The sequence below is a fragment of the Schistocerca nitens genome, chromosome 12, assembly GCF_023898315.1.
Source record: "Schistocerca nitens isolate TAMUIC-IGC-003100 chromosome 12, iqSchNite1.1, whole genome shotgun sequence".
Taxonomy (NCBI): domain Eukaryota; kingdom Metazoa; phylum Arthropoda; class Insecta; order Orthoptera; family Acrididae; genus Schistocerca; species Schistocerca nitens.
In genome coordinates this window covers 158,669,169-158,696,259 of record NC_064625.1, presented here as the reverse complement: position 1 = coordinate 158,696,259, position 27,091 = coordinate 158,669,169, and positions in this window count along the sequence as shown.

Sequence of the window (27,091 nt, the reverse complement as noted above, 5' to 3'; positions counted from 1 at the left end):
ACTCCTTGCGGGAGCTCCTCGGGATTGCCAATGTAATTCGCCTTTTGACGAGGCATTTGGCTACCCTAAGAGAGTCATAGTTACTCCTGCCAGTTGCTCCCCGTTTTACCACAGTCACATCTACAAGCTTACTCTGGCCGTTCACCAGAAGCGATACGCCATTATTTGTTGACCTTAAGACTTTCACAGTACTCCTTCCGGGAGCTCATCGACAATGCCGATGTTTTTCGCCTGTTGACGAGGCATTTTTCTACCTTAAGAGAGTCATTGTTACACCTGCCAAATGCTCGCCGTTAACCACAGCCACATTTTCAAGCTTCCTCTGGCCCAGTTCACCTGAAGCGGTACACCATTATTTGTCGGCTTTGAGACCTTCACTGTACTCCTGCCGGGAGCACCTCGAGTTTGCACCTTGCAACCAGATTTATCACTGTCACATCCTCAAGCTTTCTCCGGCCAGTTCACCACAAGCGATACGCCATTATCTGTCGACATAAAGTGTTTCACAGTACTACTGCTGGCAGCTCCTCGGTTTGCAGATGTATTTCGCGTGTTGACGAGGCATTTGGCTACCTTAAGAGAGTCATAGTTACTCCTGCCACTTGCTCCCCGTTCTACCACAGTCACATCTACAAGCTTACTCTGGCCAGTTCACCAGAAGCGATACGCCATTATTTGTTGACCTTAAGACTTTCACAGTACTCCTTGCGGGAGCTCCTCGGGATTGCCAATGTAATTCGCCTTTTGACGAGGCATTTGGCTACCCTAAGAGAGTCATAGTTACTCCTGCCAGTTGCTCCCCGTTTTACCACAGTCACATCTACAAGCTTACTCTGGCCGTTCACCAGAAGCGATACGCCATTATTTGTTGACCTTAAGACTTTCACAGTACTCCTTCCGGGAGCTCATCGAGAATGCCGATGTTTTTCGCCTGTTGACGAGGCATTTTTCTACCTTAAGAGAGTCATTGTTACACCTGCCAAATGCTCGCCGTTAACCACAGCCACATTTTCAAGCTTCCTCTGGCCCAGTTCACCTGAAGCGGTACACCATTATTTGTCGGCTTTGAGACCTTCACTGTACTCCTGCCGGGAGCACCTCGAGTTTGCCGATGTATTTCGCCTATTGACGAGGCATTTGGCTACCTTAAGAGAGTCATAGTTACTCCTACCACTTGCACCCAGATTTATCACTGTCACATCCTCAAGCTTTCTCCGGCCAGTTCACCACAAGCGATACGCCATTATCTGTCGACATAAAGTGTTTCACAGTACTACTGCTGGCAGCTCCTCGGTTTGCAGATGTATTTCGCGTGTTGACGAGGCATTTGGCTACCTTAAGAGAGTCATAGTTACTCCTGCCACTTGCTCCCCTTCTACCACAGTCACATCTACAAGCTTACTCTGGCCAGTTCACCAGAAGCGATACGCCATTATTTGTTGACCTTAAGACTTTCACAGTACTCCTTGCGGGAGCTCCTCGGGATTGCCAATGTAATTCGCCTTTTGACGAGGCATTTGGCTACTCTAAGAGAGTCATAGTTACTCCTGCCAGTTGCTCCCCGTTTTACCACAGTCACATCTACAAGCTTACTCTGGCCGTTCACCAGAAGCGATACGCCATTATTTGTTGACCTTAAGACTTTCACAGTACTCCTTCCGGGAGCTCATCGAGAATGCCGATGTTTTTCGCCTGTTGACGAGGCATTTTTCTACCTTAAGAGAGTCATTGTTACACCTGCCAAATGCTCGCCGTTAGCCACAGCCACATTTTCAAGCTTCCTCTGGCCCAGTTCACCTGAAGCGGTACACCATTATTTGTCGGCTTTGAGACCTTCACTGTACTCCTGCCGGGAGCACCTCGAGTTTGCACCTTGCACCCAGATTTATCACTGTCACATCCTCAAGCTTTCTCCGGCCAGTTCACCACAAGCGATACGCCATTATCTGTCGACATAAAGAGTTTCACAGTACTACTGCTGGCAGCTCCTCGGTTTGCAGATGTATTTCGCATGTTGACGAGGCATTTGGCCACCTTAAGAGAGTCATAGTTACTCCTGCCACTTGCTCCCCGTTCTACCACAGTCACATCTACAAGCTTACTCTGGCCAGTTCACCAGAAGCGATACGCCATTATTTGTTGACCTTAAGACTTTCACAGTACTCCTTGCGGGAGCTCCTCGGGATTGCCAATGTAATTCGCCTTTTGACGAGGCATTTGGCTACCCTAAGAGAGTCATAGTTACTCCTGCCAGTTGCTCCCCGTTTTACCACAGTCACATCTACAAGCTTACTCTGGCCGTTCATCAGAAGCGATACGCCATTATTTGTTGACCTTAAGACTTTCACAGTACTCCTTCCGGGAGCTCATCGAGAATGCCGATGTTTTTCGCCTGTTGACGAGGCATTTTTCTACCTTAAGAGAGTCATTGTTACATCTGCCAAATGCTCGCCGTTAACCACAGCCACATTTTCAAGCTTCCTCTGGCCCAGTTCACCTGAAGCGGTACACCATTATTTGTCGGCTTTGAGACCTTCACTGTACTCCTGCCGGGAGCACCTCGAGTTTGCACCTTGCAACCAGATTTATCACTGTCACATCCTCAAGCTTTCTCCGGCCAGTTCACCACAAGCGATACGCCATTATCTGTCGACATAAAGTGTTTCACAGTACTACTGCTGGCAGCTCCTCGGTTTGCAGATGTATTTCGCGTGTTGACGAGGCATTTGGCTACCTTAAGAGAGTCATAGTTACTCCTGCCACTTGCTCCCCGTTCTACCACAGTCACATCTACAAGCTTACTCTGGCCAGTTCACCAGAAGCGATACGCCATTATTTGTTGACCTTAAGACTTTCACAGTACTCCTTGCGGGAGCTCCTCGGGATTGCCAATGTAATTCGCCTTTTGACGAGGCATTTGGCTACCCTAAGAGAGTCATAGTTACTCCTGCCAGTTGCTCCCCGTTTTACCACAGTCACATCTACAAGCTTACTCTGGCCGTTCACCAGAAGCGATACGCCATTATTTGTTGACCTTAAGACTTTCACAGTACTCCTTCCGGGAGCTCATCGAGAATGCCGATGTTTTTCGCCTGTTGACGAGGCATTTTTCTACCTTAAGAGAGTCATTGTTACACCTGCCAAATGCTCGCCGTTAACCACAGCCACATTTTCAAGCTTCCTCTGGCCCAGTTCACCTGAAGCGGTACACCATTATTTGTCGGCTTTGAGACCTTCACTGTACTCCTGCCGGGAGCACCTCGAGTTTGCCGATGTATTTCGCCTATTGACGAGGCATTTGGCTACCTTAAGAGAGTCATAGTTACTCCTACCACTTGCACCCAGATTTATCACTGTCACATCCTCAAGCTTTCTCCGGCCAGTTCACCACAAGCGATACGCCATTATCTGTCGACATAAAGTGTTTCACAGTACTACTGCTGGCAGCTCCTCGGTTTGCAGATGTATTTCGCGTGTTGACGAGGCATTTGGCTACCTTAAGAGAGTCATAGTTACTCCTGCCACTTGCTCCCCTTCTACCACAGTCACATCTACAAGCTTACTCTGGCCAGTTCACCAGAAGCGATACGCCATTATTTGTTGACCTTAAGACTTTCACAGTACTCCTTGCGGGAGCTCCTCGGGATTGCCAATGTAATTCGCCTTTTGACGAGGCATTTGGCTACTCTAAGAGAGTCATAGTTACTCCTGCCAGTTGCTCCCCGTTTTACCACAGTCACATCTACAAGCTTACTCTGGCCGTTCACCAGAAGCGATACGCCATTATTTGTTGACCTTAAGACATTCACAGTACTCCTTCCGGGAGCTCATCGAGAATGCCGATGTTTTTCGCCTGTTGACGAGGCATTTTTCTACCTTAAGAGAGTCATTGTTACACCTGCCAAATGCTCGCCGTTAGCCACAGCCACATTTTCAAGCTTCCTCTGGCCCAGTTCACCTGAAGCGGTACACCATTATTTGTCGGCTTTGAGACCTTCACTGTACTCCTGCCGGGAGCACCTCGAGTTTGCACCTTGCACCCAGATTTATCACTGTCACATCCTCAAGCTTTCTCCGGCCAGTTCACCACAAGCGATACGCCATTATCTGTCGACATAAAGTGTTTCACAGTACTACTGCTGGCAGCTCCTCGGTTTGCAGATGTATTTCGCATGTTGACGAGGCATTTGGCCACCTTAAGAGAGTCATAGTTACTCCTGCCACTTGCTCCCCGTTCTACCACAGTCACATCTACAAGCTTACTCTGGCCAGTTCACCAGAAGCGATACGCCATTATTTGTTGACCTTAAGACTTTCACAGTACTCCTTGCGGGAGCTCCTCGGGATTGCCAATGTAATTCGCCTTTTGACGAGGCATTTGGCTACCCTAAGAGAGTCATAGTTACTCCTGCCAGTTGCTCCCCGTTTTACCACAGTCACATCTACAAGCTTACTCTGGCCGTTCACCAGAAGCGATACGCCATTATTTGTTGACCTTAAGACTTTCACAGTACTCCTTCCGGGAGCTCATCGAGAATGCCGATGTTTTTCGCCTGTTGACGAGGCATTTTTCTACCTTAAGAGAGTCATTGTTACACCTGCCAAATGCTCGCCGTTAGCCACAGCCACATTTTCAAGCTTCCTCTGGCCCAGTTCACCTGAAGCGGTACACCATTATTTGTCGGCTTTGAGACCTTCACTGTACTCCTGCCGCGAGCACCTCGAGTTTGCACCTTGCACCCAGATTTATCACTGTCACATCCTCAAGCTTTCTCCGGCCAGTTCACCACAAGCGATACGCCATTATCTGTCGAGATAAAGTGTTTCACAGTACTACTGCTGGCAGCTCCTCGGTTTGCAGATGTATTTCGCATGTTGACGAGGCATTTGGCCACCTTAAGAGAGTCATAGTTACTCCTGCCACTTGCTCCCCGTTCTACCAGTCACATCTACAAGCTTACTCTGGCCAGTTCACCAGAAGCAATACGCCATTATTTGTTGACCTTAAGACTTTCACAGTACTCCTTGCGGGAGCTCCTCGGGATTGCCAATGTAATTCGCCTTTTGACGAGGCATTTGGCTACCCTAAGAGAGTCATAGTTACTCCTGCCAGTTGCTCCCCGTTTTACCACAGTCACATCTACAAGCTTACTCTGGCCGTTCACCAGAAGCGATACGCCATTATTTGTTGACCTTAAGACTTTCACAGTACTCCTTCCGGGAGCTCATCGAGAATGCCGATGTTTTTCGCCTGTTGACGAGGCATTTTTCTACCTTAAGAGGATCATCGTTACACCTGCCAAATGCTCGCCGTTAACCACAGCCACATTTTCAAGCTTCCTCTGGCCCAGTTCACCTGAAGCGGTACACCATTATTTGTCGGCTTTGAGACCTTCACTGTACTCCTGCCGGGAGCACCTCGAGTTTGCCGATGTATTTCGCCTATTGACGAGGCATTTGGCTACCTTAAGAGAGTCATAGTTACTCCTACAACTTGCACCCAGATTTATCACTGTCACATCCTCAAGCTTTCTCCGGCCAGTTCACCACAAGCGATACGCCATTATCTGTCGACATAAAGTGTTTCACAGTACTACTGCTGGCAGCTCCTCGGTTTGCAGATGTATTTCGCGTGTTGACGAGGCATTTGGCTACCTTAAGAGAGTCATAGTTACTCCTGCCACTTGCTCCCCGTTCTACCACAGTCACATCTACAAGCTTACTCTGGCCAGTTCACCAGAAGCGATACGCCATTATTTGTTGACCTTAAGACTTTCACAGTACTCCTTGCGGGAGCTCCTCGGGATTGCCAATGTAATTCGCCTTTTGACGAGGCATTTGGCTACTCTAAGAGAGTCATAGTTACTCCTGCCAGTTGCTCCCCGTTTTACCACAGTCACATCTACAAGCTTACTCTGGCCGTTCACCAGAAGCGATACGCCATTATTTGTTGACCTTAAGACTTTCACAGTACTCCTTCCGGGAGCTCATCGAGAATGCCGATGTTTCTCGCCTGTTGACGAGGCATTTTTCTACCTTAAGAGAGTCATTGTTACACCTGCCAAATGCTCGCCGTTAGCCACAGCCACATTTTCAAGCTTCCTCTGGCCCAGTTCACCTGAAGCGGTACACCATTATTTGTCGGCTTTGAGACCTTCACTGTACTCCTGCCGCGAGCACCTCGAGTTTGCACCTTGCACCCAGATTTATCACTGTCACATCCTCAAGCTTTCTCCGGCCAGTTCACCACAAGCGATACGCCATTATCTGTCGACATAAAGTGTTTCACAGTACTACTGCTGGCAGCTCCTCGGTTTGCAGATGTATTTCGCATGTTGACGAGGCATTTGGCCACCTTAAGAGAGTCATAGTTACTCCTGCCACTTGCTCCCCGTTCTACCACAGTCACATCTACAAGCTTACTCTGGCCAGTTCACCAGAAGCGATACGCCATTATTTGTTGACCTTAAGACTTTCACAGTACTCCTTGCGGGAGCTCCTCGGGATTGCCAATGTAATTCGCCTTTTGACGAGGCATTTGGCTACCCTAAGAGAGTCATAGTTACTCCTGCCAGTTGCTCCCCGTTTTACCACAGTCACATCTACAAGCTTACTCTGGCCGTTCACCAGAAGCGATACGCCATTATTTGTTGACCTTAAGACTTTCACAGTACTCCTTCCGGGAGCTCATCGAGAATGCCGATGTTTTTCGCCTGTTGACGAGGCATTTTTCTACCTTAAGAGAGTCATTGTTACACCTGCCAAATTCACGCCGTTAACCACAGCCACATTTTCAAGCTTCCTCTGGCCCAGTTCACCTGAAGCGGTACACCATTATTTGTCGGCTTTGAGACCTTCACTGTACTCCTGCCGGGAGCACCTCGAGTTTGCCGATGTATTTCGCCTATTGACGAGGCATTTGGCTACCTTAAGAGAGTCATAGTTATTCCTACCACTTGCACCCAGATTTATCACTGTCACATCCTCAAGCTTTCTCCGGCCAGTTCACCACAAGCGATACGCCATTATCTGTCGACATAAAGTGTTTCACAGTACTACTGCTGGCAGCTCCTCGGTTTGCAGATGTATTTCGCGTGTTGACGAGGCATTTGGTTACCTTAAGAGAGTCATAGTTACTCCTGCCACTTGCTCCCCTTCTACCACAGTCACATCTACAAGCTTACTCTGGCCAGTTCACCAGAAGCGATACGCCATTATTTGTTGACCTTAAGACTTTCACAGTACTCCTTGCGGGAGCTCCTCGGGATTGCCAATGTAATTCGCCTTTTGACGAGGCATTTGGCTACTCTAAGAGAGTCATAGTTACTCCTGCCAGTTGCTCCCCGTTTTACCACAGTCACATCTACAAGCTTACTCTGGCCGTTCACCAGAAGCGATACGCCATTATTTGTTGACCTTAAGACTTTCACAGTACTCCTTCCGGGAGCTCATCGAGAATGCCGATGTTTTTCGCCTGTTGACGAGGCATTTTTCTACCTTAAGAGAGTCATTGTTACACCTGCCAAATGCTCGCCGTTAGCCACAGCCACATTTTCAAGCTTCCTCTGGCCCAGTTCACCTGAAGCGGTACACCATTATTTGTCGGCTTTGAGACCTTCACTGTACTCCTGCCGGGAGCACCTCGAGTTTGCACCTTGCACCCAGATTTATCACTGTCACATCCTCAAGCTTTCTCCGGCCAGTTCACCACAAGCGATACGCCATTATCTGTCGACATAAAGAGTTTCACAGTACTACTGCTGGCAGCTCCTCGGTTTGCAGATGTATTTCGCATGTTGACGAGGCATTTGGCCACCTTAAGAGAGTCATAGTTACTCCTGCCACTTGCTCCCCGTTCTACCACAGTCACATCTACAAGCTTACTCTGGCCAGTTCACCAGAAGCGATACGCCATTATTTGTTGACCTTAAGACTTTCACAGTACTCCTTGTGGGAGCTCCTCGGGATTGCCAATGTAATTCGCCTTTTGACGAGGCATTTGGCTACCCTAAGAGAGTCATAGTTACTCCTGCCAGTTGCTCCCCGTTTTACCACAGTCACATCTACAAGCTTACTCTGGCCGTTCACCAGAAGCGATACGCCATTATTTGTTGACCTTAAGACTTTCACAGTACTCCTTCCGGGAGCTCATCGAGAATGCCGATGTTTTTCGCCTGTTGACGAGGCATTTTTCTACCTTAAGAGAGTCATTGTTACACCTGCCAAATGCACGCCGTTAACCACAGCCACATTTTCAAGCTTCCTCTGGCCCAGTTCACCTGAAGCGGTACACCATTATTTGTCGGCTTTGAGACCTTCACTGTACTCCTGCCGGGAGCACCTCGAGTTTGCCGATGTATTTCGCCTATTGACGAGGCATTTGGCTACCTTAAGAGAGTCATAGTTACTCCTACCACTTGCACCCAGATTTATCACTGTCACATCCTCAAGCTTTCTCCGGCCAGTTCACCACAAGCGATACGCCATTATCTGTCGACATAAAGTGTTTCACAGTACTACTGCTGGCAGCTCCTCGGTTTGCAGATGTATTTCGCATGTTGACGAGGCATTTGGCCACCTTAAGAGAGTCATAGTTACTCCTGCCACTTGCTCCCCGTTCTACCACAGTCACATCTACAAGCTTACTCTGGCCAGTTCACCAGAAGCGATACGCCATTATTTGTTGACCTTAAGACTTTCACAGTACTCCTTGCGGGAGCTCCTCGGGATTGCCAATGTAATTCGCCTTTTGACGAGGCATTTGGCTACCCTAAGAGAGTCATAGTTACTCCTGCCAGTTGCTCCCCGTTTTACCACAGTCACATCTACAAGCTTACTCTGGCCGTTCACCAGAAGCGATACGCCATTATTTGTTGACCTTAAGACTTTCACAGTACTCCTTCCGGGAGCTCATCGAGAATGCCGATGTTTTTCGCCTGTTGACGAGGCATTTTTCTACCTTAAGAGAGTCATTGTTACACCTGCCAAATGCTCGCCGTTAGCCACAGCCACATTTTCAAGCTTCCTCTGGCCCAGTTCACCTGAAGCGGTACACCATTATTTGTCGGCTTTGAGACCTTCACTGTACTCCTGCCGGGAGCACCTCGAGTTTGCACCTTGCACCCAGATTTATCACTGTCACATCCTCAAGCTTTCTCCGGCCAGTTCACCACAAGCGATACGCCATTATCTGTCGACATAAAGTGTTTCACAGTACTACTGCTGGCAGCTCCTCGGTTTGCAGATGTATTTCGCATGTTGACGAGGCATTTGGCCACCTTAAGAGAGTCATAGTTACTCCTGCCACTTGCTCCCCGTTCTACCACAGTCACATCTACAAGCTTACTCTGGCCAGTTCACCAGAAGCGATACGCCATTATTTGTTGACCTTAAGACTTTCACAGTACTCCTTGCGGGAGCTCCTCGGGATTGCCAATGTAATTCGCCTTTTGACGAGGCATTTGGCTACCCTAAGAGAGTCATAGTTACTCCTGCCAGTTGCTCCCCGTTTTACCACAGTCACATCTACAAGCTTACTCTGGCCGTTCACCAGAAGCGATACGCCATTATTTGTTGACCTTAAGACTTTCACAGTACTCCTTCCGGGAGCTCATCGAGAATGCCGATGTTTCTCGCCTGTTGACGAGGCATTTTTCTACCTTAAGAGAGTCATTGTTACACCTGCCAAATGCTCGCCGTTAGCCACAGCCACATTTTCAAGCTTCCTCTGGCCCAGTTCACCTGAAGCGGTACACCATTATTTGTCGGCTTTGAGACCTTCACTGTACTCCTGCCGCGAGCACCTCGAGTTTGCACCTTGCACCCAGATTTATCACTGTCACATCCTCAAGCTTTCTCCGGCCAGTTCACCACAAGCGATACGCCATTATCTGTCGACATAAAGTGTTTCACAGTACTACTGCTGGCAGCTCCTCGGTTTGCAGATGTATTTCGCATGTTGACGAGGCATTTGGCCACCTTAAGAGAGTCATAGTTACTCCTGCCACTTGCTCCCCGTTCTACCAGTCACATCTACAAGCTTACTCTGGCCAGTTCACCAGAAGCGATACGCCATTATTTGTTGACCTTAAGACTTTCACAGTACTCCTTGCGGGAGCTCCTCGGGATTGCCAATGTAATTCGCCTTTTGACGAGGCATTTGGCTACTCTAAGAGAGTCATAGTTACTCCTGCCAGTTGCTCCCCGTTTTACCACAGTCACATCTACAAGCTTACTCTGGCCGTTCACCAGAAGCGATACGCCATTATTTGTTGACCTTAAGACTTTCACAGTACTCCTTCCGGGAGCTCATCGAGAATGCCGATGTTTTTCGCCTGTTGACGAGGCATTTTTCTACCTTAAGAGAGTCATTGTTACACCTGCCAAATGCTCGCCGTTAGCCACAGCCACATTTTCAAGCTTCCTCTGGCCCAGTTCACCTGAAGCGGTACACCATTATTTGTCGGCTTTGAGACCTTCACTGTACTCCTGCCGGGAGCACCTCGAGTTTGCACCTTGCACCCAGATTTATCACTGTCACATCCTCAAGCTTTCTCCGGCCAGTTCACCACAAGCGATACGCCATTATCTGTCGACATAAAGAGTTTCACAGTACTACTGCTGGCAGCTCCTCGGTTTGCAGATGTATTTCGCATGTTGACGAGGCATTTGGCCACCTTAAGAGAGTCATAGTTACTCCTGCCACTTGCTCCCCGTTCTACCACAGTCACATCTACAAGCTTACTCTGGCCAGTTCACCAGAAGCGATACGCCATTATTTGTTGACCTTAAGACTTTCACAGTACTCCTTGTGGGAGCTCCTCGGGATTGCCAATGTAATTCGCCTTTTGACGAGGCATTTGGCTACCCTAAGAGAGTCATAGTTACTCCTGCCAGTTGCTCCCCGTTTTACCACAGTCACATCTACAAGCTTACTCTGGCCGTTCACCAGAAGCGATACGCCATTATTTGTTGACCTTAAGACTTTCACAGTACTCCTTCCGGGAGCTCATCGAGAATGCCGATGTTTTTCGCCTGTTGACGAGGCATTTTTCTACCTTAAGAGAGTCATTGTTACACCTGCCAAATGCACGCCGTTAACCACAGCCACATTTTCAAGCTTCCTCTGGCCCAGTTCACCTGAAGCGGTACACCATTATTTGTCGGCTTTGAGACCTTCACTGTACTCCTGCCGGGAGCACCTCGAGTTTGCCGATGTATTTCGCCTATTGACGAGGCATTTGGCTACCTTAAGAGAGTCATAGTTACTCCTACCACTTGCACCCAGATTTATCACTGTCACATCCTCAAGCTTTCTCCGGCCAGTTCACCACAAGCGATACGCCATTATCTGTCGACATAAAGTGTTTCACAGTACTACTGCTGGCAGCTCCTCGGTTTGCAGATGTATTTCGCATGTTGACGAGGCATTTGGCCACCTTAAGAGAGTCATAGTTACTCCTGCCACTTGCTCCCCGTTCTACCACAGTCACATCTACAAGCTTACTCTGGCCAGTTCACCAGAAGCGATACGCCATTATTTGTTGACCTTAAGACTTTCACAGTACTCCTTGCGGGAGCTCCTCGGGATTGCCAATGTAATTCGCCTTTTGACGAGGCATTTGGCTACCCTAAGAGAGTCATAGTTACTCCTGCCAGTTGCTCCCCGTTTTACCACAGTCACATCTACAAGCTTACTCTGGCCGTTCACCAGAAGCGATACGCCATTATTTGTTGACCTTAAGACTTTCACAGTACTCCTTCCGGGAGCTCATCGAGAATGCCGATGTTTTTCGCCTGTTGACGAGGCATTTTTCTACCTTAAGAGAGTCATTGTTACACCTGCCAAATGCTCGCCGTTAGCCACAGCCACATTTTCAAGCTTCCTCTGGCCCAGTTCACCTGAAGCGGTACACCATTATTTGTCGGCTTTGAGACCTTCACTGTACTCCTGCCGGGAGCACCTCGAGTTTGCACCTTGCACCCAGATTTATCACTGTCACATCCTCAAGCTTTCTCCGGCCAGTTCACCACAAGCGATACGCCATTATCTGTCGACATAAAGTGTTTCACAGTACTACTGCTGGCAGCTCCTCGGTTTGCAGATGTATTTCGCATGTTGACGAGGCATTTGGCCACCTTAAGAGAGTCATAGTTACTCCTGCCACTTGCTCCCCGTTCTACCACAGTCACATCTACAAGCTTACTCTGGCCAGTTCACCAGAAGCGATACGCCATTATTTGTTGACCTTAAGACTTTCACAGTACTCCTTGCGGGAGCTCCTCGGGATTGCCAATGTAATTCGCCTTTTGACGAGGCATTTGGCTACCCTAAGAGAGTCATAGTTACTCCTGCCAGTTGCTCCCCGTTTTACCACAGTCACATCTACAAGCTTACTCTGGCCGTTCACCAGAAGCGATACGCCATTATTTGTTGACCTTAAGACTTTCACAGTACTCCTTCCGGGAGCTCATCGAGAATGCCGATGTTTCTCGCCTGTTGACGAGGCATTTTTCTACCTTAAGAGAGTCATTGTTACACCTGCCAAATGCTCGCCGTTAGCCACAGCCACATTTTCAAGCTTCCTCTGGCCCAGTTCACCTGAAGCGGTACACCATTATTTGTCGGCTTTGAGACCTTCACTGTACTCCTGCCGCGAGCACCTCGAGTTTGCACCTTGCACCCAGATTTATCACTGTCACATCCTCAAGCTTTCTCCGGCCAGTTCACCACAAGCGATACGCCATTATCTGTCGACATAAAGTGTTTCACAGTACTACTGCTGGCAGCTCCTCGGTTTGCAGATGTATTTCGCATGTTGACGAGGCATTTGGCCACCTTAAGAGAGTCATAGTTACTCCTGCCACTTGCTCCCCGTTCTACCAGTCACATCTACAAGCTTACTCTGGCCAGTTCACCAGAAGCGATACGCCATTATTTGTTGACCTTAAGACTTTCACAGTACTCCTTGCGGGAGCTCCTCGGGATTGCCAATGTAATTCGCCTTTTGACGAGGCATTTGGCTACTCTAAGAGAGTCATAGTTACTCCTGCCAGTTGCTCCCCGTTTTACCACAGTCACATCTACAAGCTTACTCTGGCCGTTCACCAGAAGCGATACGCCATTATTTGTTGACCTTAAGACTTTCACAGTACTCCTTCCGGGAGCTCATCGAGAATGCCGATGTTTTTCGCCTGTTGACGAGGCATTTTTCTACCTTAAGAGAGTCATTGTTACACCTGCCAAATGCTCGCCGTTAGCCACAGCCACATTTTCAAGCTTCCTCTGGCCCAGTTCACCTGAAGCGGTACACCATTATTTGTCGGCTTTGAGACCTTCACTGTACTCCTGCCGGGAGCACCTCGAGTTTGCACCTTGCACCCAGATTTATCACTGTCACATCCTCAAGCTTTCTCCGGCCAGTTCACCACAAGCGATACGCCATTATCTGTCGACATAAAGAGTTTCACAGTACTACTGCTGGCAGCTCCTCGGTTTGCAGATGTATTTCGCATGTTGACGAGGCATTTGGCCACCTTAAGAGAGTCATAGTTACTCCTGCCACTTGCTCCCCGTTCTACCACAGTCACATCTACAAGCTTACTCTGGCCAGTTCACCAGAAGCGATACGCCATTATTTGTTGACCTTAAGACTTTCACAGTACTCCTTGTGGGAGCTCCTCGGGATTGCCAATGTAATTCGCCTTTTGACGAGGCATTTGGCTACCCTAAGAGAGTCATAGTTACTCCTGCCAGTTGCTCCCCGTTTTACCACAGTCACATCTACAAGCTTACTCTGGCCGTTCACCAGAAGCGATACGCCATTATTTGTTGACCTTAAGACTTTCACAGTACTCCTTCCGGGAGCTCATCGAGAATGCCGATGTTTTTCGCCTGTTGACGAGGCATTTTTCTACCTTAAGAGAGTCATTGTTACACCTGCCAAATGCACGCCGTTAACCACAGCCACATTTTCAAGCTTCCTCTGGCCCAGTTCACCTGAAGCGGTACACCATTATTTGTCGGCTTTGAGACCTTCACTGTACTCCTGCCGGGAGCACCTCGAGTTTGCCGATGTATTTCGCCTATTGACGAGGCATTTGGCTACCTTAAGAGAGTCATAGTTACTCCTACCACTTGCACCCAGATTTATCACTGTCACATCCTCAAGCTTTCTCCGGCCAGTTCACCACAAGCGATACGCCATTATCTGTCGACATAAAGTGTTTCACAGTACTACTGCTGGCAGCTCCTCGGTTTGCAGATGTATTTCGCATGTTGACGAGGCATTTGGCCACCTTAAGAGAGTCATAGTTACTCCTGCCACTTGCTCCCCGTTCTACCACAGTCACATCTACAAGCTTACTCTGGCCAGTTCACCAGAAGCGATACGCCATTATTTGTTGACCTTAAGACTTTCACAGTACTCCTTGCGGGAGCTCCTCGGGATTGCCAATGTAATTCGCCTTTTGACGAGGCATTTGGCTACCCTAAGAGAGTCATAGTTACTCCTGCCAGTTGCTCCCCGTTTTACCACAGTCACATCTACAAGCTTACTCTGGCCGTTCACCAGAAGCGATACGCCATTATTTGTTGACCTTAAGACGTTCACAGTACTCCTTCCGGGAGCTCATCGAGAATGCCGATGTTTCTCGCCTGTTGACGAGGCATTTTTCTACCTTAAGAGAGTCATTGTTACACCTGCCAAATGCTCGCCGTTAGCCACAGCCACATTTTCAAGCTTCCTCTGGCCCAGTTCACCTGAAGCGGTACACCATTATTTGTCGGCTTTGAGACCTTCACTGTACTCCTGCCGCGAGCACCTCGAGTTTGCACCTTGCACCCAGATTTATCACTGTCACATCCTCAAGCTTTCTCCGGCCAGTTCACCACAAGCGATACGCCATTATCTGTCGACATAAAGTGTTTCACAGTACTACTGCTGGCAGCTCCTCGGTTTGCAGATGTATTTCGCATGTTGACGAGGCATTTGGCCACCTTAAGAGAGTCATAGTTACTCCTGCCACTTGCTCCCCGTTCTACCAGTCACATCTACAAGCTTACTCTGGCCAGTTCACCAGAAGCGATACGCCATTATTTGTTGACCTTAAGACTTTCACAGTACTCCTTGCGGGAGCTCCTCGGGATTGCCAATGTAATTCGCCTTTTGACGAGGCATTTGGCTACCCTAAGAGAGTCATAGTTACTCCTGCCAGTTGCTCCCCGTTTTACCACAGTCACATCTACAAGCTTACTCTGGCCGTTCACCAGAAGCGATACGCCATTATTTGTTGACCTTAAGACTTTCACAGTACTCCTTCCGGGAGCTCATCGAGAATGCCGATGTTTTTCGCCTGTTGACGAGGCATTTTTCTACCTTAAGAGGATCATCGTTACACCTGCCAAATGCTCGCCGTTAACCACAGCCACATTTTCAAGCTTCCTCTGGCCCAGTTCACCTGAAGCGGTACACCATTATTTGTCGGCTTTGAGACCTTCACTGTACTCCTGCCGCGAGCACCTCGAGTTTGCACCTTGCACCCAGATTTATCACTGTCACATCCTCAAGCTTTCTCCGGCCAGTTCACCACAAGCGATACGCCATTATCTGTCGACATAAAGTGTTTCACAGTACTACTGCTGGCAGCTCCTCGGTTTGCAGATGTATTTCGCATGTTGACGAGGCATTTGGCCACCTTAAGAGAGTCATAGTTACTCCTGCCACTTGCTCCCCGTTCTACCAGTCACATCTACAAGCTTACTCTGGCCAGTTCACCAGAAGCGATACGCCATTATTTGTTGACCTTAAGACTTTCACAGTACTCCTTGCGGGAGCTCCTCGGGATTGCCAATGTAATTCGCCTTTTGACGAGGCATTTGGCTACCCTAAGAGAGTCATAGTTACTCCTGCCAGTTGCTCCCCGTTTTACCACAGTCACATCTACAAGCTTACTCTGGCCGTTCACCAGAAGCGATACGCCATTATTTGTTGACCTTAAGACTTTCACAGTACTCCTTCCGGGAGCTCATCGAGAATGCCGATGTTTTTCGCCTGTTGACGAGGCATTTTTCTACCTTAAGAGGATCATCGTTACACCTGCCAAATGCTCGCCGTTAACCACAGCCACATTTTCAAGCTTCCTCTGGCCCAGTTCACCTGAAGCGGTACACCATTATTTGTCGGCTTTGAGACCTTCACTGTACTCCTGCCGGGAGCACCTCGAGTTTGCCGATGTATTTCGCCTATTGACGAGGCATTTGGCTACCTTAAGAGAGTCATAGTTACTCCTACCACTTGCACCCAGATTTATCACTGTTACATCCTCAAGCTTTCTCCGGCCAGTTCACCACAAGCGATACGCCATTATCTGTCGACATAAAGTGTTTCACAGTACTACTGCTGGCAGCTCCTCGGTTTGCAGATGTATTTCGCGTGTTGACGAGGCATTTGGCTACCTTAAGAGAGTCATAGTTACTCCTGCCACTTGCTCCCCGTTCTACCACAGTCACATCTACAAGCTTACTCTGGCCAGTTCACCAGAAGCGATACGCCATTATTTGTTGACCTTAAGACTTTCACAGTACTCCTTGCGGGAGCTCCTCGGGATTGCCAATGTAATTCGCCTTTTGACGAGGCATTTGGCTACTCTAAGAGAGTCATAGTTACTCCTGCCAGTTGCTCCCCGTTTTACCACAGTCACATCTACAAGCTTACTCTGGCCGTTCACCAGAAGCGATACGCCATTATTTGTTGACCTTAAGACTTTCACAGTACTCCTTCCGGGAGCTCATCGAGAATGCCGATGTTTCTCGCCTGTTGACGAGGCATTTTTCTACCTTAAGAGAGTCATTGTTACACCTGCCAAATGCTCGCCGTTAGCCACAGCCACATTTTCAAGCTTCCTCTGGCCCAGTTCACCTGAAGCGGTACACCATTATTTGTCGGCTTTGAGACCTTCACTGTACTCCTGCCGCGAGCACCTCGAGTTTGCACCTTGCACCCAGACTTATCACTGTCACATCCTCAAGCTTTCTCCGGCCAGTTCACCACAAGCGATACGCCATTATCTGTCGACATAAAGAGTTTCACAGTACTACTGCTGGCAGCTCCTCGGTTTGCAGATGTATTTCGCATGTTGACGAGGCATTTGGCCACCTTAAGAGAGTCATAGTTACTCCTGCCACTTGCTCCCCGTTCTACCACAGTCACATCTACAAGCTTACTCTGGCCAGTTCACCAGAAGCGATACGCCATTATTTGTTGACCTTAAGACTTTCACAGTACTCCTTGCGGGAGCTCCTCGGGATTGCCAATGTAATTCGCCTTTTGACGAGGCATTTGGCTACCCTAAGAGAGTCATAGTTACTCCTGCCAGTTGCTCCCCGTTTTACCACAGTCACATCTACAAGCTTACTCTGGCCGTTCACCAGAAGCGATACGCCATTATTTGTTGACCTTAAGACTTTCACAGTACTCCTTCCGGGAGCTCATCGAGAATGCCGATGTTTTTCGCCTGTTGACGAGGCATTTTTCTACCTTAAGAGAGTCATTGTTACACCTGCCAAATGCACGCCGTTAACCACAGCCACATTTTCAAGCTTCCTCTGGCCCAGTTCACCTGAAGCGGTACACCATTATTTGTCGGCTTTGAGACCTTCACTGTACTCCTGCCGGGAGCACCTCGAGTTTGCCGATGTATTTCGCCTATTGACGAGGCATTTGGCTACCTTAAGAGAGTCATAGTTACTCCTACCACTTGCACCCAGATTTATCACTGTCACATCCTCAAGCTTTCTCCGGCCAGTTCACCACAAGCGATACGCCATTATCTGTCGACATAAAGTGTTTCACAGTACTACTGCTGGCAGCTCCTCGGTTTGCAGATGTATTTCGCATGTTGACGAGGCATTTGGCTACCTTAAGAGAGTCATAGTTACTCCTGCCACTTGCTCCCCGTTCTACCACAGTCACATCTACAAGCTTACTCTGGCCAGTTCACCAGAAGCGATACGCCATTATTTGTTGAGCTTAAGACTTTCACAGTACTCCTTGCGGGAGCTCCTCGGGATTGCCAATGTAATTCGCCTTTTGACGAGGCATTTGGCTACCCTAAGAGAGTCATAGTTACTCCTGCCAGTTGCTCCCCGTTTTACCACAGTCACATCTACAAGCTTACTCTGGCCGTTCACCAGAAGCGATACGCCATTATTTGTTGACCTTAAGACTTTCACAGTACTCCTTCCGGGAGCTCATCGAGAATGCCGATGTTTTTCGCCTGTTGACGAGGCATTTTTCTACCTTAAGAGAGTCATTGTTACACCTGCCAAATGCACGCCGTTAACCACAGCCACATTTTCAAGCTTCCTCTGGCCCAGTTCACCTGAAGCGGTACACCATTATTTGTCGGCTTTGAGACCTTCACTGTACTCATGCCGGGAGCACCTCGAGTTTGCCGATGTATTTCGCCTATTGACGAGGCATTTGGCTACCTTAAGAGAGTCATAGTTACTCCTACCACTTGCACCCAGATTTATCACTGTCACATCCTCAAGCTTTCTCCGGCCAGTTCACCACAAGCGATACGCCATTATCTGTCGACATAAAGTGTTTCACAGTACTACTGCTGGCAGCTCCTCGGTTTGCAGATGTATTTCGCGTGTTGACGAGGCATTTGGCTACCTTAAGAGAGTCATAGTTACTCCTGCCACTTGCTCCCCGTTCTACCACAGTCACATCTACAAGCTTACTCTGGCCAGTTCACCAGAAGCGATACGCCATTATTTGTTGACCTTAAGACTTTCACAGTACTCCTTGCGGGAGCTCCTCGGGATTGCCAATGTAATTCGCCTTTTGACGAGGCATTTGGCTACTCTAAGAGAGTCATAGTTACTCCTGCCAGTTGCTCCCCGTTTTACCACAGTCACATCTACAAGCTTACTCTGGCCGTTCACCAGAAGCGATACGCCATTATTTGTTGACCTTAAGACTTTCACAGTACTCCTTCCGGGAGCTCATCGAGAATGCCGATGTTTTTCGCCTGTTGACGAGGCATTTTTCTACCTTAAGAGAGTCATTGTTACACCTGCCAAATGCTCGCCGTTAACCACAGCCACATTTTCAAGCTTCCTCTGGCCCAGTTCACCTGAAGCGGTACACCATTATTTGTCGGCTTTGAGACCTTCACTGTACTCCTGCCGGGAGCACCTCGAGTTTGCACCTTGCACCCAGATTTATCACTGTCACATCCTCAAGCTTTCTCCGGCCAGTTCACCACAAGCGATACGCCATTATCTGTCGACATAAAGTGTTTCACAGTACTACTGCTGGCAGCTCCTCGGTTTGCAGATGTATTTCGCGTGTTGACGAGGCATTTGGCCACCTTAAGAGAGTCATAGTTACTCCTGCCACTTGCTCCCCGTTCTACCACAGTCACATCTACAAGCTTACTCTGGCCAGTTCACCAGAAGCGATACGCCATTATTTGTTGACCTTAAGACTTTCACAGTACTCCTTGCGGGAGCTCCTCGGGATTGCCAATGTAATTCGCCTTTTGACGAGGCATTTGGCTACCCTAAGAGAGTCATAGTTACTCCTGCCAGTTGCTCCCCGTTTTACCACAGTCACATCTACAAGCTTACTCTGGCCGTTCACCAGAAGCGATACGCCATTATTTGTTGACCTTAAGACTTTCACAGTACTCCTTGCGGGATCTCCTCGGGATTGCCAATGTAATTCGCCTTTTGACGAGGCATTTGGCTACTCTAAGAGAGTCATAGTTACTCCTGCCAGTTGCTCCCCGTTTTACCACAGTCACATCTACAAGCTTACTCTGGCCGTTCACCAGAAGCGATACGCCATTATTTGTTGACCTTAAGACTTTCACAGTACTCCTTCCGGGAGCTCATCGAGAATGCCGATGTTTCTCGCCTGTTGACGAGGCATTTTTCTACCTTAAGAGAGTCATTGTTACACCTGCCAAATGCTCGCCGTTAGCCACAGCCACATTTTCAAGCTTCCTCTGGCCCAGTTCACCTGAAGCGGTACACCATTATTTGTCGGCTTTGAGACCTTCACTGTACTCCTGCCGCGAGCACCTCGAGTTTGCACCTTGCACCCAGATTTATCACTGTCACATCCTCAAGCTTTCTCCGGCCAGTTCACCACAAGCGATACGCCATTATCTGTCGACATAAAGTGTTTCACAGTACTACTGCTGGCAGCTCCTCGGTTTGCAGATGTATTTCGCATGTTGACGAGGCATTTGGCCACCTTAAGAGAGTCATAGTTACTCCTGCCACTTGCTCCCCGTTCTACCACAGTCACATCTACAAGCTTACTCTGGCCAGTTCACCAGAAGCGATACGCCATTATTTGTTGACCTTAAGACTTTCACAGTACTCCTTGCGGGAGCTCCTCGGGATTGCCAATGTAATTCGCCTTTTGACGAGGCATTTGGCTACCCTAAGAGAGTCATAGTTACTCCTGCCAGTTGCTCCCCGTTTTACCACAGTCACATCTACAAGCTTACTCTGGCCGTTCACCAGAAGCGATACGCCATTATTTGTTGACCTTAAGACTTTCACAGTACTCCTTCCGGGAGCTCATCGAGAATGCCGATGTTTTTCGCCTGTTGACGAGGCATTTTTCTACCTTAAGAGAGTCATTGTTACACCTGCCAAATTCACGCCGTTAACCACAGCCACATTTTCAAGCTTCCTCTGGCCCAGTTCACCTGAAGCGGTACACCATTATTTGTCGGCTTTGAGACCTTCACTGTACTCCTGCCGGGAGCACCTCGAGTTTGCCGATGTATTTCGCCTATTGACGAGGCATTTGGCTACCTTAAGAGAGTCATAGTTACTCCTACCACTTGCACCCAGATTTATCACTGTCACATCCTCAAGCTTTCTCCGGCCAGTTCACCACAAGCGATACGCCATTATCTGTCGACATAAAGTGTTTCACAGTACTACTGCTGGCAGCTCCTCGGTTTGCAGATGTATTTCGCATGTTGACGAGGCATTTGGCCACCTTAAGAGAGTCATAGTTACTCCTGCCACTTGCTCCCCGTTCTACCACAGTCACATCTACAAGCTTACTCTGGCCAGTTCACCAGAAGCGATACGCCATTATTTGTTGACCTTAAGACTTTCACAGTACTCCTTGCGGGAGCTCCTCGGGATTGCCAATGTAATTCGCCTTTTGACGAGGCATTTGGCTACCCTAAGAGAGTCATAGTTACTCCTGCCAGTTGCTCCCCGTTTTACCACAGTCACATCTACAAGCTTACTCTGGCCGTTCACCAGAAGCGATACGCCATTATTTGTTGACCTTAAGACTTTCACAGTACTCCTTCCGGGAGCTCATCGAGAATGCCGATGTTTTTCGCCTGTTGACGAGGCATTTTTCTACCTTAAGAGAGTCATTGTTACACCTGCCAAATGCACGCCGTTAACCACAGCCACATTTTCAAGCTTCCTCTGGCCCAGTTCACCTGAAGCGGTACACCATTATTTGTCGGCTTTGAGACCTTCACTGTACTCCTGCCGGGAGCACCTCGAGTTTGCCGATGTATTTCGCCTATTGACGAGGCATTTGGCTACCTTAAGAGAGTCATAGTTACTCCTACCACTTGCACCCAGATTTATCACTGTCACATCCTCAAGCTTTCTCCGGCCAGTTCACCACAAGCGATACGCCATTATCTGTCGACATAAAGTGTTTCACAGTACTACTGCTGGCAGCTCCTCGGTTTGCAGATGTATTTCGCATGTTGACGAGGCATTTGGCCACCTTAAGAGAGTCATAGTTACTCCTGCCACTTGCTCCCCGTTCTACCACAGTCACATCTACAAGCTTACTCTGGCCAGTTCACCAGAGGCGATACGCCATTATTTGTTGACCTTAAGACTTTCACAGTACTCCTTGCGGGAGCTCCTCGGGATTGCCAATGTAATTCGCCTTTTGACGAGGCATTTGGCTACCCTAAGAGAGTCATAGTTACTCCTGCCAGTTGCTCCCCGTTTTACCACAGTCACATCTACAAGCTTACTCTGGCCGTTCACCAGAAGCGATACGCCATTATTTGTTGACCTTAAGACTTTCACAGTACTCCTTGCGGGATCTCCTCGGGATTGCCAATGTAATTCGCCTTTTGACGAGGCATTTGGCTACTCTAAGAGAGTCATAGTTACTCCTGCCAGTTGCTCCCCGTTTTACCACAGTCACATCTACAAGCTTACTCTGGCCGTTCACCAGAAGCGATACGCCATTATTTGTTGACCTTAAGACTTTCACAGTACTCCTTCCGGGAGCTCATCGAGAATGCCGATGTTTCTCGCCTGTTGACGAGGCATTTTTCTACCTTAAGAGAGTCATTGTTACACCTGCCAAATGCTCGCCGTTAGCCACAGCCACATTTTCAAGCTTCCTCTGGCCCAGTTCACCTGAAGCGGTACACCATTATTTGTCGGCTTTGAGACCTTCACTGTACTCCTGCCGCGAGCACCTCGAGTTTGCACCTTGCACCCAGATTTATCACTGTCACATCCTCAAGCTTTCTCCGGCCAGTTCACCACAAGCGATACGCCATTATCTGTCGACATAAAGTGTTTCACAGTACTACTGCTGGCAGCTCCTCGGTTTGCAGATGTATTTCGCATGTTGACGAGGCATTTGGCCACCTTAAGAGAGTCATAGTTACTCCTGCCACTTGCTCCCCGTTCTACCACAGTCACATCTACAAGCTTACTCTGGCCAGTTCACCAGAAGCGATACGCCATTATTTGTTGACCTTAAGACTTTCACAGTACTCCTTGCGGGAGCTCCTCGGGATTGCCAATGTAATTCGCCTTTTGACGAGGCATTTGGCTACCCTAAGAGAGTCATAGTTACTCCTGCCAGTTGCTCCCCGTTTTACCACAGTCACATCTACAAGCTTACTCTGGCCGTTCACCAGAAGCGATACGCCATTATTTGTTGACCTTAAGACTTTCACAGTACTCCTTCCGGGAGCTCATCGAGAATGCCGATGTTTTTCGCCTGTTGACGAGGCATTTTTCTACCTTAAGAGAGTCATTGTTACACCTGCCAAATTCACGCCGTTAACCACAGCCACATTTTCAAGCTTCCTCTGGCCCAGTTCACCTGAAGCGGTACACCATTATTTGTCGGCTTTGAGACCTTCACTGTACTCCTGCCGGGAGCACCTCGAGTTTGCCGATGTATTTCGCCTATTGACGAGGCATTTGGCTACCTTAAGAGAGTCATAGTTATTCCTACCACTTGCACCCAGATTTATCACTGTCACATCCTCAAGCTTTCTCCGGCCAGTTCACCACAAGCGATACGCCATTATCTGTCGACATAAAGTGTTTCACAGTACTACTGCTGGCAGCTCCTCGGTTTGCAGATGTATTTCGCGTGTTGACGAGGCATTTGGTTACCTTAAGAGAGTCATAGTTACTCCTGCCACTTGCTCCCCTTCTACCACAGTCACATCTACAAGCTTACTCTCGCCAGTTCACCAGAAGCGATACGCCATTATTTGTTGACCTTAAGACTTTCACAGTACTCCTTGCGGGAGCTCCTCGGGATTGCCAATGTAATTCGCCTTTTGACGAGGCATTTGGCTACTCTAAGAGAGTCATAGTTACTCCTGCCAGTTGCTCCCCGTTTTACCACAGTCACATCTACAAGCTTACTCTGGCCGTTCACCAGAAGCGATACGCCATTATTTGTTGACCTTAAGACTTTCACAGTACTCCTTCCGGGAGCTCATCGAGAATGCCGATGTTTTTCGCCTGTTGACGAGGCATTTTTCTACCTTAAGAGAGTCATTGTTACACCTGCCAAATGCTCGCCGTTAGCCACAGCCACATTTTCAAGCTTCCTCTGGCCCAGTTCACCTGAAGCGGTACACCATTATTTGTCGGCTTTGAGACCTTCACTGTACTCCTGCCGGGAGCACCTCGAGTTTGCACCTTGCACCCAGATTTATCACTGTCACATCCTCAAGCTTTCTCCGGCCAGTTCACCACAAGCGATACGCCATTATCTGTCGACATAAAGAGTTTCACAGTACTACTGCTGGCAGCTCCTCGGTTTGCAGATGTATTTCGCATGTTGACGAGGCATTTGGCCACCTTAAGAGAGTCATAGTTACTCCTGCCACTTGCTCCCCGTTCTACCACAGTCACATCTACAAGCTTACTCTCGCCAGTTCACCAGAAGCGATACGCCATTATTTGTTGACCTTAAGACTTTCACAGTACTCCTTGCGGGAGCTCCTCGGGATTGCCAATGTAATTCGCCTTTTGACGAGGCATTTGGCTACCCTAAGAGAGTCATAGTTACTCCTGCCAGTTGCTCCCCGTTTTACCACAGTCACATCTACAAGCTTACTCTGGCCGTTCACCAGAAGCGATACGCCATTATTTGTTGACCTTAAGACTTTCACAGTACTCCTTCCGGGAGCTCATCGAGAATGCCGATGTTTTTCGCCTGTTGACGAGGCATTTTTCTACCTTAAGAGAGTCATTGTTACACCTGCCAAATGCACGCCGTTAACCACAGCCACATTTTCAAGCTTCCTCTGGCCCAGTTCACCTGAAGCGGTACACCATTATTTGTCGGCTTTGAGACCTTCACTGTACTCCTGCCGGGAGCACCTCGAGTTTGCCGATGTATTTCGCCTATTGACGAGGCATTTGGCTACCTTAAGAGAGTCATAGTTACTCCTACCACTTGCACCCAGATTTATCACTGTCACATCCTCAAGCTTTCTCCGGCCAGTTCACCACAAGCGATACGCCATTATCTGTCGACATAAAGTGTTTCACAGTACTACTGCTGGCAGCTCCTCGGTTTGCAGATGTATTTCGCATGTTGACGAGGCATTTGGCCACCTTAAGAGAGTCATAGATACTCCTGCCACTTGCTCCCCGTTCTACCACAGTCACATCTACAAGCTTACTCTGGCCGTTCACCAGAAGCGATACGCCATTATTTGTTGACCTTAAGACTTTCACAGTACTCCTTGCGGGATCTCCTCGGGATTGCCAATGTAATTCGCCTTTTGACGAGGCATTTGGCTACTCTAAGAGAGTCATAGTTACTCCTGCCAGTTGCTCCCCGTTTTACCACAGTCACATCTACAAGCTTACTCTGGCCGTTCACCAGAAGCGATACGCCATTATTTGTTGACCTTAAGACTTTCACAGTACTCCTTCCGGGAGCTCATCGAGAATGCCGATGTTTCTCGCCTGTTGACGAGGCATTTTTCTACCTTAAGAGAGTCATTGTTACACCTGCCAAATGCTCGCCGTTAGCCACAGCCACATTTTCAAGCTTCCTCTGGCCCAGTTCACCTGAAGCGGTACACCATTATTTGTCGGCTTTGAGACCTTCACTGTACTCCTGCCGCGAGCACCTCGAGTTTGCACCTTGCACCCAGATTTATCACTGTCACATCCTCAAGCTTTCTCCGGCCAGTTCACCACAAGCGATACGCCATTATCTGTCGACATAAAGTGTTTCACAGTACTACTGCTGGCAGCTCCTCGGTTTGCAGATGTATTTCGCATGTTGACGAGGCATTTGGCCACCTTAAGAGAGTCATAGTTACTCCTGCCACTTGCTCCCCGTTCTACCACAGTCACATCTACAAGCTTACTCTGGCCAGTTCACCAGAAGCGATACGCCATTATTTGTTGACCTTAAGACTTTCACAGTACTCCTTGCGGGAGCTCCTCGGGATTGCCAATGTAATTCGCCTTTTGACGAGGCATTTGGCTACCCTAAGAGAGTCATAGTTACTCCTGCCAGTTGCTCCCCGTTTTACCACAGTCACATCTACAAGCTTACTCTGGCCGTTCACCAGAAGCGATACGCCATTATTTGTTGACCTTAAGACTTTCACAGTACTCCTTCCGGGAGCTCATCGAGAATGCCGATGTTTTTCGCCTGTTGACGAGGCATTTTTCTACCTTAAGAGAGTCATTGTTACACCTGCCAAATTCACGCCGTTAACCACAGCCACATTTTCAAGCTTCCTCTGGCCCAGTTCACCTGAAGCGGTACACCATTATTTGTCGGCTTTGAGACCTTCACTGTACTCCTGCCGGGAGCACCTCGAGTTTGCCGATGTATTTCGCCTATTGACGAGGCATTTGGCTACCTTAAGAGAGTCATAGTTATTCCTACCACTTGCACCCAGATTTATCACTGTCACATCCTCAAGCTTTCTCCGGCCAGTTCACCACAAGCGATACGCCATTATCTGTCGACATAAAGTGTTTCACAGTACTACTGCTGGCAGCTCCTCGGTTTGCAGATGTATTTCGCGTGTTGACGAGGCATTTGGTTACCTTAAGAGAGTCATAGTTACTCCTGCCACTTGCTCCCCTTCTACCACAGTCACATCTACAAGCTTACTCTCGCCAGTTCACCAGAAGCGATACGCCATTATTTGTTGACCTTAAGACTTTCACAGTACTCCTTGCGGGAGCTCCTCGGGATTGCCAATGTAATTCGCCTTTTGACGAGGCATTTGGCTACTCTAAGAGAGTCATAGTTACTCCTGCCAGTTGCTCCCCGTTTTACCACAGTCACATCTACAAGCTTACTCTGGCCGTTCACCAGAAGCGATACGCCATTATTTGTTGACCTTAAGACTTTCACAGTACTCCTTCCGGGAGCTCATCGAGAATGCCGATGTTTTTCGCCTGTTGACGAGGCATTTTTCTACCTTAAGAGAGTCATTGTTACACCTGCCAAATGCTCGCCGTTAGCCACAGCCACATTTTCAAGCTTCCTCTGGCCCAGTTCACCTGAAGCGGTACACCATTATTTGTCGGCTTTGAGACCTTCACTGTACTCCTGCCGGGAGCACCTCGAGTTTGCACCTTGCACCCAGATTTATCACTGTCACATCCTCAAGCTTTCTCCGGCCAGTTCACCACAAGCGATACGCCATTATCTGTCGACATAAAGAGTTTCACAGTACTACTGCTGGCAGCTCCTCGGTTTGCAGATGTATTTCGCATGTTGACGAGGCATTTGGCCACCTTAAGAGAGTCATAGTTACTCCT